The sequence below is a fragment of the Triturus cristatus genome, chromosome 6 (genome assembly GCF_964204655.1).
Source record: "Triturus cristatus chromosome 6, aTriCri1.1, whole genome shotgun sequence".
NCBI classification, from domain to species: domain Eukaryota; kingdom Metazoa; phylum Chordata; class Amphibia; order Caudata; family Salamandridae; genus Triturus; species Triturus cristatus.
The window spans coordinates 490,219,000-490,232,946 of record NC_140589.1 but is presented as its reverse complement, the minus strand read 5'-3'; positions in this window follow the sequence as shown (position 1 = coordinate 490,232,946).

The following is a 13,947-nucleotide window of genomic DNA, read 5'->3' as shown; positions in this document are numbered from 1 at the left end:
TGCTCGCTGCCATGGACTTGGGGTCACTGCCATTCAGGACTCAGGACACAGTTCCATATGTGGGATGGTTCTGCTTGTGTTGAACAGAGTTATTGGCACCACGTGTCGCCGCCGTTGCATATGGAAATATGCTTCACTGATCGAAGGAAGTCCGGTGCTGTGGTTGTCTCACGGAGTTGGGGTCACTGCCATTCAGGACTCAGGACACAGTTCCACATGTGGAATTGTTCGGCTTGTGTTGAACAGGGTTAGTGGCACCACGTGTCGCCGCCGTTGCATATGGAAATATGCGTCACTGATCGAAGGGAGTCTGGTGCTGTGGTTGTCTCACGGAGTTGGGGTCACTGCCATTCAGTACTCAGGACACAGTTCCACATGTGGGATCGGCTTGTATTGAAGACGGTTAGTGGCACCATTTGTCGCCGGTCTTCCACAGTGTAGGCCAGAGGTAGTGGTGAGCAAGGGCCCACAGCCACGTACATACGTTGGTGGTCCCACCGGCCTGCCTAGTGCAGCATCAGTGGCACCACATGTCACTGGCCTTCCATATGAAAATACCCCTCACTGATCAAAGGGAGTCTGGTGCTGTGGTCGCTGCCATTCAGAACTCAGGACACAGTTCCACATGTGGGATTGGCTTGTATTGAAGACGGATTTGTGGCACCATTTGTCGCCGGTCTTCCACAGTGTAGCCCAGAGGTAGCGGTGAGCAAGGCCTCACAGCCACATGCATACTTTGGTGGTCCCACCGGGCAGCGTAGTGCAGGTTCAGTGGCACCACATGTCGCCGGCCTTCCATATGGAAACACCTCTCACTGATCGAAGGAGTCTGGAGCTGTGGTCACTGCCATTCAGGACTCAGGACACAGTTACACATGTGGGATCGGCTTCTGTTGAACAGGGTTAGTTGACATCACGTGCCGCCGGTCTTCCACAGTGTAGGCTGGAGGCAGCAGTCAGCAAAGGCCCACAGGCAGGTGACGTTGAGTAGAGCTGCACAGATTGGGAGCATTTGGTCTTCTTAACCCATTATAGTGTCTTACACAATTTGCATCACTACTAATCTTGAATTGTGAACTGTGTAACCCCAGTGTAGGGCGGAGGCAGCAGTCAGGATGGGCGCACAGCCATGTGGCATTGATTGAGCTGCACAGTTAGTGGCACCTGGAGTACTCAGCGTGTGCGCACCCTGCGATGATACATGGTTCGGGCGGGCCGCACTGGGAGCAATGTGTTTTGTCTAATGAATTCTGGCTTGAAGAGGCCACGTGGTGAAGACTTATGGTGCAGTGAGTTAGTAGCACCCTGCGATGATGCGTGGCCTGGGCGGACCGCACTGGAAGCAATGTGTCCTGCGAACTGGACTGCGACATCTGCAATCGCCACTGCATCTGAATTGTGAGCGCTGCTGTCCACAGTGTAGATCGAAGGCAGTAGTCCGTACAGACATAAGTCTTCGGTGCTATGCTACTGTGTTCGCAGGGGGCCTGTGTCGAGGAGGCCCGCCCTTATGGTGGCAGCCACGTGCTAGGGTGAGGGCTGCTGATGTGAAAGACTCGTTGGTCTTCCCTCAGGTGAACCACGCCTAGGGCCTGGCCTATTTATTCATACTCCTACGCTGGAGTGGCATATGTTGGAGCAGCCCACTACGCTTCCACTTCCAGGGGGGGACAACACAGCTACATGACCAATATCTTCCCCGCTGCCTGAGGTAACATGGTTACGTCCACTGTGCACTACACTACAAGTATCAATAGTATATCTTCACATGGAGAGGTTTGTGCTTTGCATAGTGAGGTTTGTGCAGCACATGAGCATTAGAATTGGCATTGTGTGCATTATCAGTGATGGGTGACTTGCTTCCTTCATATATAGTTTGTTGCTTATCTCCCAACATTCAGCCATTGTGTGCCTGAGGGGCATGGCATTTTGAGAAGGTCCGTTGTCCTGTTTTGTGGTGCCTCGGTGGTAGTAGGGGTGTGGTGCGGGGGGAGGTTCTGGTGGTGGTGGCACTGGGTGTTGTGGCCTTGTTGGGTGTCGAAGCTGCATGATCAGTAGCTTTATTACGTTTGGTCTTTAGATGTGGCTGTGAGTTGGGTCCAATTCAAGGAGTTGACCTCCTTACACCAGTTAAAGGTTGATGTTAATTTGTTACTGCTAACTCGGCTTATCGCCTGCTTTTTGGAACGCATTGCAGATTTGGCTGGTCGTTGAAAATATGGGGAAGTTGTGTTTTCGTGTTTTTTTTGCACGGGAACGCCTACTTTGCATTTCATTAGCGTTAGTTGTGGATCTCGTTTGTGGCGATTTTGTTGGCCTAAGGTATCGATGGAAGAGTGATGAGATTTGCAGTTTTCACCAAGTTGAGAATGGGATAATAATTAAAAAAACACAGAAAAAAAGATAGGTTTAATGAACATTATAATCAGAAATGAGCATTTAAAAGAACCTTAGAAATTCACTGAAAAAACCATAGGTTTCAGGCACGTTATAGTTAGAAATTAGCATTTAAAAAACCTTTGAAATTCAATGAAAAAACCATTGTTTTCAGGCACGTTATTGTTAGAATTTAGCATTTAAAAAACCTTTGAAATTCACTGAAAAACCATAGGTTTCAGGGATGTTATAGTTAGTTGGACATTTCACTCATGGAAAACCATAGAAATTCCCCTGTTATAGTTAGTTGAGCTAACTATAACTCGTGCCCCCGCAATGCGCTGCTGATGACGTCACATATTACATCATTCATGACATGGTCAGTGACATCACTGATGACATCACTGATGACATCATCCATGTCAAAATCTGATGCACCTCATCAGACCCTAATATAACACTTGATACACCCACTCTAAAATACAGATTATAATTTGCGAAACCATGAACACACCAATACCAGTTAGTACATATCCACTCACTAATTTGTAGGTCTACACACACATCCATTCATTCACCCATACACTCACTCATACATACAGTCAGCCATCAATAGATCATTATCATATCCAGTCATATATCTATACAGACAGTTACACATCGCCTCTCCTTCATAGAGTTATTCACACACCTATTCAGTAATGGAAATAATCAATCACACTTTCATTTACTCACCTGTACAGATATACACATACCATGTCACTTATTTAAACATACACTAACACATACTTACACTCTAAGACAATAACTAATATAAGCACAAACTGATCCATACAGGCACTCTCACAATCACTCACTCTCACATATAGTCATTAATACAGTCCAACACTCATATATACTGCAGTTCACATATAGAGTTACTCACACATGTACCACTGAGGCATCCATTTACTCACAAAGACACTCATACACACACTCACCCAGCCATACAGACCTTCACAGATACAGGCTTGAACACATATACCCTTTGAATTATCCACTCACACATCTATGCACACCCCCCACCCACCCTCACAGACACTCAGGCACCCATACAGGTACTCAGACAAGCAATCAATTGCTCATATAGATCCACATTTAGTTGCTAACTAAACCATGGAACTTCTTACACACCAACTGACAACCTAAACTGTGTGAATGTCTATATCAGGTGCTAACACATGCATTAAGCAAGACACAATTAATCACTGACTTATACAGTCAGTCACACACCTACTTAATCATCCATCCTGACTCTTCTACACCCATTCATTCTTCAATACACCTTGTTATATATGTAAATAAAACATATTTACATTTTATAGAAACACACATCCACTGGTTGATGTCATCAGTGATGTCATCAGTGATGTCATTTGAGACGTCATCAGTGATGTCACTGACCATGTCATGAATGATGTAATATGTGACGTCATCAGCAGTGTATTGCGGGGCGCGAATTATAGTTAGTTAGCTCAACTAACTATAACAGGGAAATTTCTATGGTTTTCTATGAGTGAAATGTCCAACTAACTATAACATCCCTGAAACCTATGGTTTTTTCAGTGAATTTCAAAGGTTTTTTAAATGCTAATTTCTAACCATAACGTGCCTGAAACCTATGTTTTTTCAGTGAATATATATATATATATTGTTCCTTTTTCTTGGGGCTTTGGACATTGGGGACCCGAGGGAGCTCTAAACACTTGAACTATGGGGCCACCAGCCGCTACACGGCCCCGCCTTTGCGAGGCAAATCTCGACGCTCATGTCAAGACGCCATTGCATAGTTTAAATAACGATGCTGAAGGTGCAAGAATTCTCTCTAAAAGACTGTGTCCTTTGAAATATCCGCGTTGGCGGAGATTAACTCCTACCTGGAAGACATCTCTTAAATCCATTCTGTGTGGATTAAGAGTCTCTCCCATTTTCTGTTAGGCGCAATGGTCCACTTCCTGAAAGAGTTCTCGGTCTAGTTGTTGTAGACTCAAGACTCTTCACAGGGCTTAATGCGCTTGCTCGAGGTTCGGGGGGCGCACTTCAACTGGGTTAGTCATGGTAAACAGACGTTTTTTCAGAGTAATTCTCTAAGAGAGTGTCAATTCATGGGTCCAGAACTATATTCCAAGGGAAGTATTTGTGATATTTTTCAAGAGTTTAGCACGGAGTAATTCTGACGTGCTTGTGGTGTTTAATTTCAGAGGCCCCTGATGGCCACATGAGCTTCGGGTGATACTAACCCTGTGAATCTGAAGTCCGCGCCAAGGGGGTGGTAGGCCCCTGACGGCTATACAGATCAGGGTGCAACTAACCGTCTGCGCAACTTTTCAAAGACTCTTTATGGTTGAGAAATGTGGAGTGTCCACCATCTAGTCAGCACTGGCAATTAAGGATGTGACGTTGTCGATCTATTATATTTGCGTGGTCACATGGCCTGTGACGCATGTGCCGGATGGGTGTGGTGTGTGTGCAAACCTGCCCTAAAGGGAGTGGCCGTGAGATGTTGAGAAATAGACCACTGACCTGCACACCAACAGCCTGCGACAGGTAGCTATGTGGGGCCAACATCGGAATGTAATCAGAGTGGCGCGGCGTACGACGGAACAGGGCAGGGATAGCTACAATGACGCGGACTGCTCAAAGTACTGCGTTTGTGAGTCGAGCAGACGGGCCGCAGCTGGCCCTCTGCGATCCTGGGTGCGAACTCTTCATAACTCACACTACATAAGCATTGAAAAACCATTTTGTGATTGAGTCCATCAGCTGGCATTTGTCCGAGGCATTTGTGAAAACATATCAGAGTTCTTTCTGTGATAGATACCCCTTTGACGCTGGCTCTCCCCACATCAGCAGGTAACGCACCCTCTTCCCACATTACCATCATACCCCCAACAACCTTCTTGGTCCTGGAAGTGTCCCTGTGCGATTGGACAAAGAAGAATCTTAGTCATGTATAGATTTACATATACAAAATGTTATTTAAAGAAAAGAACAACAAATAAGACTGAAGGGAGTCTGGTGCTGTGGTCGCTGCCATGAAGTTGGGCTCACTGCCATTCAGGACTCAGGACACAGTTACACATGTGGGATCGGCTTGTGTTAAAGAGGGTTAGTGGGACTACGTGTTGCCGGCCTTGCATATAGAAATATGCCTCACTGATCGAAGGGAGTGTGGTGCTGTGGTCTGTGCCACGGACTTGGGGTCGCTGCCATTCAGGACTCAGGACACAGTTACACATGTGGGATTGGCTTGTGTTAAAGAGGGTTAGTGGCACCAGAAGCATTGAGACTGCATGAGCCTCTGATGATGCTTGGTGTGGATGGGCTGCACTGGGAGCAATGTGTCTTGGCTACTGGACTGCGTCATGTGGAATCAGGACTCTATCTGAATTGTGAGGCATGCTGACCGTAGTTCAGGCCAGAGGTAGCGGTGAGCAAGGGCTCACAGCTACATGCATACGTTGGTGGCCCCACCGGCCTGCGTAGTGGAGGTTCAGTGGCACCATGTGTCGCCGGCCTTCCATATGCAAATACCCCTCACTAATCGAAGGGAGTGTGGTGCTGTGGTCGGTGTCACGAAGTTCGGGTAACTGACGTTCAGGACTCAGGACACAGTTACATATGTGGAATTGGTTTGTGTTGAACAGGGTTAGTGGCACCACGTGCGGTTGGCCTTGCATATGGAAGTATGCCTCACTGATGAGAGGGAGTCTGGTGCTGTGGTCGCTGCCACGGACTTGGGGTGACTGCCATTCAGTACTCAGGACACAGTTCCACATGTCGGATCGGCTTGTGTTAAAGAGGTTTAGTGGAACTACGTGTCGCCGGCCTTGCATATGGAAATATGCCTCACTGATCAGAGGGAGTCTGGTGCTGTGGTCGCTGCCACGGACTTGGGGTGACTGCTATTAAGGACTCAGGACACAGTTGCATATGGGGGGTCGGCTTGTGTTAAAGAGGGTTAGTGGGACTACGTGTCGCCGGCCTTGCATAGGGAAATATGTCTAACCGATCAAAGAGAGTATGCTGCTGTGGTCGCTGCCACGGACTTGGGGTCACTCCATTCAGGACTTAGGACACAATTACACATGTGGGATCAGCTTGTGTTAAAGAGGGTTAGTGGGACTTCGTGTCGCCGGACTTGCATATCGAAATATGCCTCACTGATCGAAAGGAGTCTGGTGCTGTGGTCGCTGTCATGGACTTGGGGTCACTGCCATTCAGGACTCAGGATACAATTACACATGTGGGATCAGCTTGTGTTGGACAGTGTTAGTTGGCGCCATGTGTCCAAAATTCAAATTGCGAGGTCTGCTGCCCGCAGTGTAGATTGCTAAGTGTTCGTTTGTACTTGAAAATGAATTTGATGATTGTACTAAAGCTATAACTGGTATAAAAAATGTTCAGGAAGAAAGGATACTAAAAGGATATTATGTAGATTTGAGGCCTGTAGTAGTTTCTTGCCTAGTGGACCCTGTAGTTAATGAATGAAGAAATAATTTGCATTGTGAGCCCTACTGAGTGCAGTGTAGGCGTATGATGAAAAGATGAAATAAGCACAGAATACATTGACGAAGTGTCGTATTTTCTGAGTACAATCTTGTTGTTAGAAATTAGCATTTAAAATTGGAATTGCGAGCTGTCCTGCCTGTAGTGTAGACTGCTATTCCATGTTAGTTTGCATTTGAAGATTAATTTGGTCATTGTAGTACAGCTATAACTGATATAAAAAAAAGTTCTTGAAGCGAGGATACTAAAGGGATAATATGTAGGGTGTAGGACTGTGATAGTTGTTTACCTACTGGAGTCTGTAGTTGCATATGGAAATACCCCTCACCGATCAAAGGGAGTGTGGTGCTGTGGTCAGTGCCACGGACTTGGGGTCACTGCCATTCAGGACTCAGGACACCGTTACACATGTGGGATCGGCTTGTGCTGAACAGGGTTAGTGGCACCACGTGTCGCCGGCCTTGCATGTGGAAATATGCCTAACTAATCAGAGGGAGTATGCTGCTGTGCTCGCTGCCATGGACTTGGGGTCACTGCCATTCAGGACTCAGGACACAGTTCCATATGTGGGATGGTTCTGCTTGTGTTGAACAGAGTTATTGGCACCACGTGTCGCCGCCGTTGCATATGGAAATATGCTTCACTGATCGAAGGGAGTCCGGTGCTGTGGTTGTCTCACGGAGTTGGGGTCACTGCCATTCAGGACTCAGGACACAGTTCCACATGTGGAATTGTTCGGCTTGTGTTGAACAGGGTTAGTGGCACCACGTGTCGCCGCCGTTGCATATGGAAATATGCGTCACTGATCGAAGGGAGTCTGGTGCTGTGGTTGTCTCACGGAGTTGGGGTCACTGCCATTCAGTACTCAGGACACAGTTCCACATGTGGGATCGGCTTGTATTGAAGACGGTTAGTGGCACCATTTGTCGCCGGTCTTCCACAGTGTAGGCCAGAGGTAGTGGTGAGCAAGGGCCCACAGCCACGTACATACGTTGGTGGTCCCACCGGCCTGCCTAGTGCCTCATCAGTGGCACCACATGTCACTGGCCTTCCATATGAAAATACCCCTCACTGATCAAAGGGAGTCTGGTGCTGTGGTCGCTGCCATTCAGAACTCAGGACACAGTTCCACATGTGGGATTGGCTTGTATTGAAGACGGATTTGTGGCACCATTTTTCGCCGGTCTTCCACAGTGTAGCCCAGAGGTAGCGGTGAGCAAGGCCTCACAGCCACATGCATACTTTGGTGGTCCCACCGGGCAGCTTAGTGCAGGTTCAGTGGCACCACATGTCGCCGGCCTTCCATATGGAAACACCTCTCACTGATCGAAGGAGTCTGGAGCTGTGGTCACTGCCATTCAGGACTCAGGACACAGTTACACATGTGGGATCGGCTTCTGTTGAACAGGGTTAGTTGACATCACGGGCCGCCGGTCTTCCACAGTGTAGGCTGGAGGCAGCAGTCAGCAAAGGCCCACAGGCAGGTGACGTTGAGTAGAGCTGCACAGATTGGGAGCATTTGGTCTTCTTAACCCATTATAGTGTCTTACACAATTTGCATCACTACTAATCTTGAATTGTGAACTGTGTAACCCCAGGGTAGGGCGGAGGCAGCGGTCAGGATGGGCGCACAGCCATGTGGCATTGATTGAGCTGCACAGTTAGTGGCACCTGGAGTACTCAGCGTGTGCGCACCCTGCGATGATACATGGTTCGGGCGGGCCGCACTGGGAGCAATGTGTTTTGTCTAATGAATTCTGGCTTGAAGAGGCCACGTGGTGAAGACTTATGGTGCAGTGAGTTAGTAGCACCCTGCGATGATGCGTGGTCTGGGCGGGCCGCACTGGAAGCAATGTGTCTTGCGAACTGGACTGCGACATCTGCAATCGCCACTGCATCTGAATTGTGAGCGCTGCTGTCCACAGTGTAGATCGAAGGCAGTAGTCGGTACAGACATAAGTCTTCGGTGCTATGCTACTGTGTTCGCAGGGGGCCTGTGTCGAGGAGGCCCGCCGTTATGGTGGCAGCCACGTGCCAGGGTGAGGGCTGCTGATGTGAAAGACTCGTTGGTCTTCCCTCAAGTGAACCATGCCTAGGGCCTGGCCTATTTATTCATACTCCTACGCTGGAATGGCATATGTTGGAGCAGCCCACTACGCTTCCGCTTCCAGGGGGGGACAACACAGCTACATGACCAATATCTTCCCCACTGCCTGAGGTAACATGGTTACGTCCACTGTGCACTACACTCCAAGTATCAATAGTATATCTCCACATGGAGAGGTTTGTGCTTTGCATAGTGATGTTTGTGCAGCACATGAGCATTAGACTTGGCATTGTGTGCATTATCAGTGATGGGTGACTTGCTTCCTTCATATATAGTTTGTTGCTCATCTCCCAACATTCAGCTATTGTGTGGCTGAGGGGCATGGCATTTTGGGAAGGTCCGTTGTCCTGTTTTGTGGTGCCTCGGTGGTAGTAGGGGTGTGGTGCGGGGGGAGGTTCTGGTGGTGGTGGCACTGGGTGTTGTGGCCTTGTTGGGTGTCGAAGCTGCATGATCAGTAGCTTTATTACGTTTGGTCTTTAGATGTGGCTGTGAGTTGGGTCCAATTCAAGGAGTTGACCTCCTTACACCAGTTAAAGGTTGTTGTTAATTTGTTACTGCTAACTCGGCTTATCGCCTGCTTTTTGGAACGCATTGCAGATTTGGCTGGTCGTTGAAAATATGGGGAAGTGGTGTTTTCGTGGTTTTTTTGCACGGGAACGCCTACTTTGCATTTCATTAGCGTTAGTTGTGGATCTCGTTTGTGGCGATTTTGTTGGCATAAGGTATCGATGGAAGAGTGATGAGATTTGCAGTTTTCACCAAGTTGAGAATGGGATAATAATTAAAAAAACACAGAAAAAAAGATAGGTTTAATGAACATTATAATCAGAAATGAGCATTTAAAAGAACCTTAGAAATTCACTGAAAAAACCATAGGTTTCAGGCACGTTATAGTTAGAAATTAGCATTTAAAAAACCTTTGAAATTCAATGAAAAAACCATTGTTTTCAGGCACGTTATTGTTAGAATTTAGCATTTAAAAAACCTTTGAAATTCCCTGAAAAACCATAGGTTTCAGGGATGTTATAGTTAGTTGGACATTTCACTCATGAAAAACCATAGAAATTCCCCTGTTATAGTTAGTTGAGCTAACTATAACTCGTGCCCCCGCAATGCGCTGCTGATGACGTCACATATTACATCATTCATGACATGGTCAGTGACATCACTGATGACATCACTGATGACATCATCCATGTCAAAATCTGATGCACCTCATCAGACCCTAATATAACACTTGATACACCCACTCTAAAATACAGATTATAATTTGCGAAACCATGAACACACCAATACCAGTTAGTACATATCCACTCACTAATTTGTAGGTCTACACACACATCCATTCATTCACCCATACACTCACTCATACATACAGTCAGCCATCAATAGATCATTATCATATCCAGTCATATATCTATACAGACAGTTACACACCGCCTCTCCTTCATAGAGTTATTCACACACCTATTCAGTAATGGAAATAATCAATCACACTTTCATTTACTCACCTGTACAGATATACACATACCATGTCACTTATTTAAACATACACTAACACATACTTACACTCTAAGACAATAACTAATATAAGCACAAACTGATCCATACAGGCACTCTCACAATCATTCACTCTCACATATAGTCAATAATACAGTCCAACACTCATATATACTGCCGTTCACATATAGAGTTACTCACACATGTACCACTGAGGCATCCATTTACTCACAAAGACACTCATACACACACTCATCCAGCCATACAGACCTTCACAGATACAGGCTTGAACACATATACCCTTTGAATTATCCACTCACACATCTATGCACACCCCCCACCCACCCTCACAGACACTCAGGCACCCATACAGGTACTCAGACAAGCAATCAATTGCTCATATAGATCCACATTTAGTTGCTAACTAAACCATGGAACTTCTTACACACCAACTGACAACCTAAACTGTGTGAATGTCTATATCAGGTGCTAACACATGCATTAAGCAAGACACAATTAATCACTGACTTATACAGTCAGTCACACACCTACTTAATCATCCATCCTGACTCTTCTACACCCATTCATTCTTCAATACACCTTGTTATATATGTAAATAAAACATATTTACATTTTATAGAAACACACATCCACTGGTTGATGTCATCAGTGATGTCATCAGTGATGTCATTTGAGACGTCATCAGTGATGTCACTGACCATGTCATGAATGATGTAATATGTGACGTCATCAGCAGTGTATTGCGGGGGCGCAAATTATAGTTAGTTAGCTCAACTAACTATAACAGGGAAATTTCTATGGTTTTCTATGAGTGAAATGTCCAACTAACTATAACATCCCTGAAACCTATGGTTTTTTCAGTGAATTTCAAAGGTTTTTTAAATGCTAATTTCTAACCATAACGTGCCTGAAACCTATGTTTTTTCAGTGAATATATATATATATTGTTCCTTTTTCTTGGGGCTTTGGACATTGGGGACCCGAGGGAGCTCTAAACACTTGAACTATGGGGCCACCAGCCGCTACACGGCCCCGCCTTTGCGAGGCAAATCTCGGCGCTCATGTCAAGACGCCATTGCATAGTTTAAATAACGATGCTGAAGGTGCAAGAATTCTCTCTAAAAGACTGTGTCCTTTGAAATATCCGCCTTGGCGGAGATTAACTCCTACCTGGAAGACATCTCTTAAATCCATTCTGTGTGGATTAAGAGTCTCTCCCATTTTCTGTTAGGCGCAATTGTCCACTTCCTGAAAGAGTTCTCGGTCTAGTTGTTGTAGACTCAAGACTCTTCACAGGGCTCAATGCGCTTGCTCGAGGTTCGGGGGGCGCACTTCAACTGGGTTAGTCATGGTAAACGGACGTTTTTTCAGAGTAATTCTCTAAGAGAGTGTCAATTCATGGGTCCAGAACTATATTCCAAGGGAAGTATTTGTGATATTTTTCAAGAGTTTAGCACGGAGTAATTCTGACGTGCTTGTGGTGTTTAATTTCAGAGGAGTCTTCAGTCAGCAGCAATTCTATTTGATGTAAAATTCTTAGTATGAGTTCCTGAGAGTGAGACTGAGGCAGCAGACTTCGGAGAAGTGTTTCTGTGAAGAGAAGCCTTCTACATTACCAAGTAAGCGTGTTTATTTTTCAACTAAAAGGTCGCAAGCAGTATTAAGAGTTTGAAAAGCAGCGGAAGCTCTTAATTTTGGCAGAACTCAAAGTACTTTTAAGTTCAGAAATAACAAGCACCAGAGAGTTTTTGAACTGCGAGATATTACAACTGATAAGACTTTTAAATACAAGAGTGAACTGTGTATTCTCGCTTACCACTTACGAACTGATTAATCATCGCAATGAGAAGGATGTACAAGACAGATCTTCAATAATTTTTCTTTTATTATTAAAAACAAGAAATTGGGGCAGTTCTTACTCTTTAACCATCAGAGGAAGAAACTAGCTCTCAGAGACTAAACTCTAGAGTGAGTTAATACTGCAAATCCTTAAGACTGATCAAATAATCAATAGACAAACAAATATAGAGGGAGGCTAATTCTCTGGTATTAAAAGGTAAAAAATACACTTAATTGAAGAATACATTAAACTACAATTAGGGGCAGGGAAGACTTAATATTGTGTGTTTATGATTTCAGGTATCTTCACGAGAAGGAAAAATCTCAATTGAAGCACCAGTGTCCAGAGGCAGTCTCTCTTTTGTTTGTCTTCCACTCCCCCTTCCCCCCTCGGCTAAATACAGAGGCAGTTGTTATTATCTGTCGCTGGCTTTGGTGAGAGGGATTTGAGGGCCTGATCATCTGCTCCTGGGGAGATCGCTACATTGATCTGACAGCTCATGCGAGCAACATCGGATCCAGCTGCCGGACGGATTGGAAATAGTGCATGCTGGGAGCTGTAGTTGTTTACTATACTGCAGCATTCCCAGGCAGCAGGATCAGCTGAGCTCCCACCAATGGGAGTGCCCTGGCAATTACAAAGGAGGGAGGAGGTGACACCCACGATCGATTCAGCATCTGAGGAAGACGTAATGGCCGAAATGCATCATGCTGTTTGGTTTGGTGATTAAAGGCTTCCAACAAGTACCCACCTGTGTCCTTGGGTTTCCTTGTGAGAAGGTGATCGTGTGGCAGATATATATATATATATAGATCATGTGATCAAGACCCGATTGGGGGTTGAAACGCGTAATGGCGGATTTGCTTGGCTTGGAATAAATTGGAAATTGCACAGACTTTGGTGGTCCGCTTTCGTCCTTTGGTCCTTGAATGACTGGTGTTGGTGGCGAACTTCATTCATATATATATAGATATGTATATATATAGATATTTAGATATATATTACCTGCTGGCGGTCGCCAGTAGGTAGTTATACTTAGGACCTATTTTCCATAGGAAATCCGCTACATTCTATTTGGAATAACTTTGGCACCCATCGACGAATCTTCGCGAAATTTTCAAAACTTTTGGCCAGCTCCAGTTCGCTCCTATCTTGAAAGTCTCGGGATGATTCGTGAAGCGGGGGCTGAGCAAAAGGGGGGTCCCAAATGTGTTTTCCCCAATGCAATTTCCCATAGGACCTTTAGCCACAGCCACAGCCAGAACTGCTGAACGGAATTACATCAAATTTGGCAGAAAGGTTGATCTTGGTTCAGAGTCGTGCCTTTTCCTTAAATGGTGTAAATCCGTTCAGTAGTTCCTGAGAAAATCAAAATCAAAATCACATATATACCTGGGCGGAGCCTCACCACACATCTCATTGTGAGATCTGATTAGCTGTCAGTATTTCATCCAAGAAGTGTTGGCAGCCATCTTGGGACCAATATACTTGATAGCACCTCATTAAAAAGCATTGCAGTTAATAGAAGGTTTTAAGACTTTAGTTACATTATAAA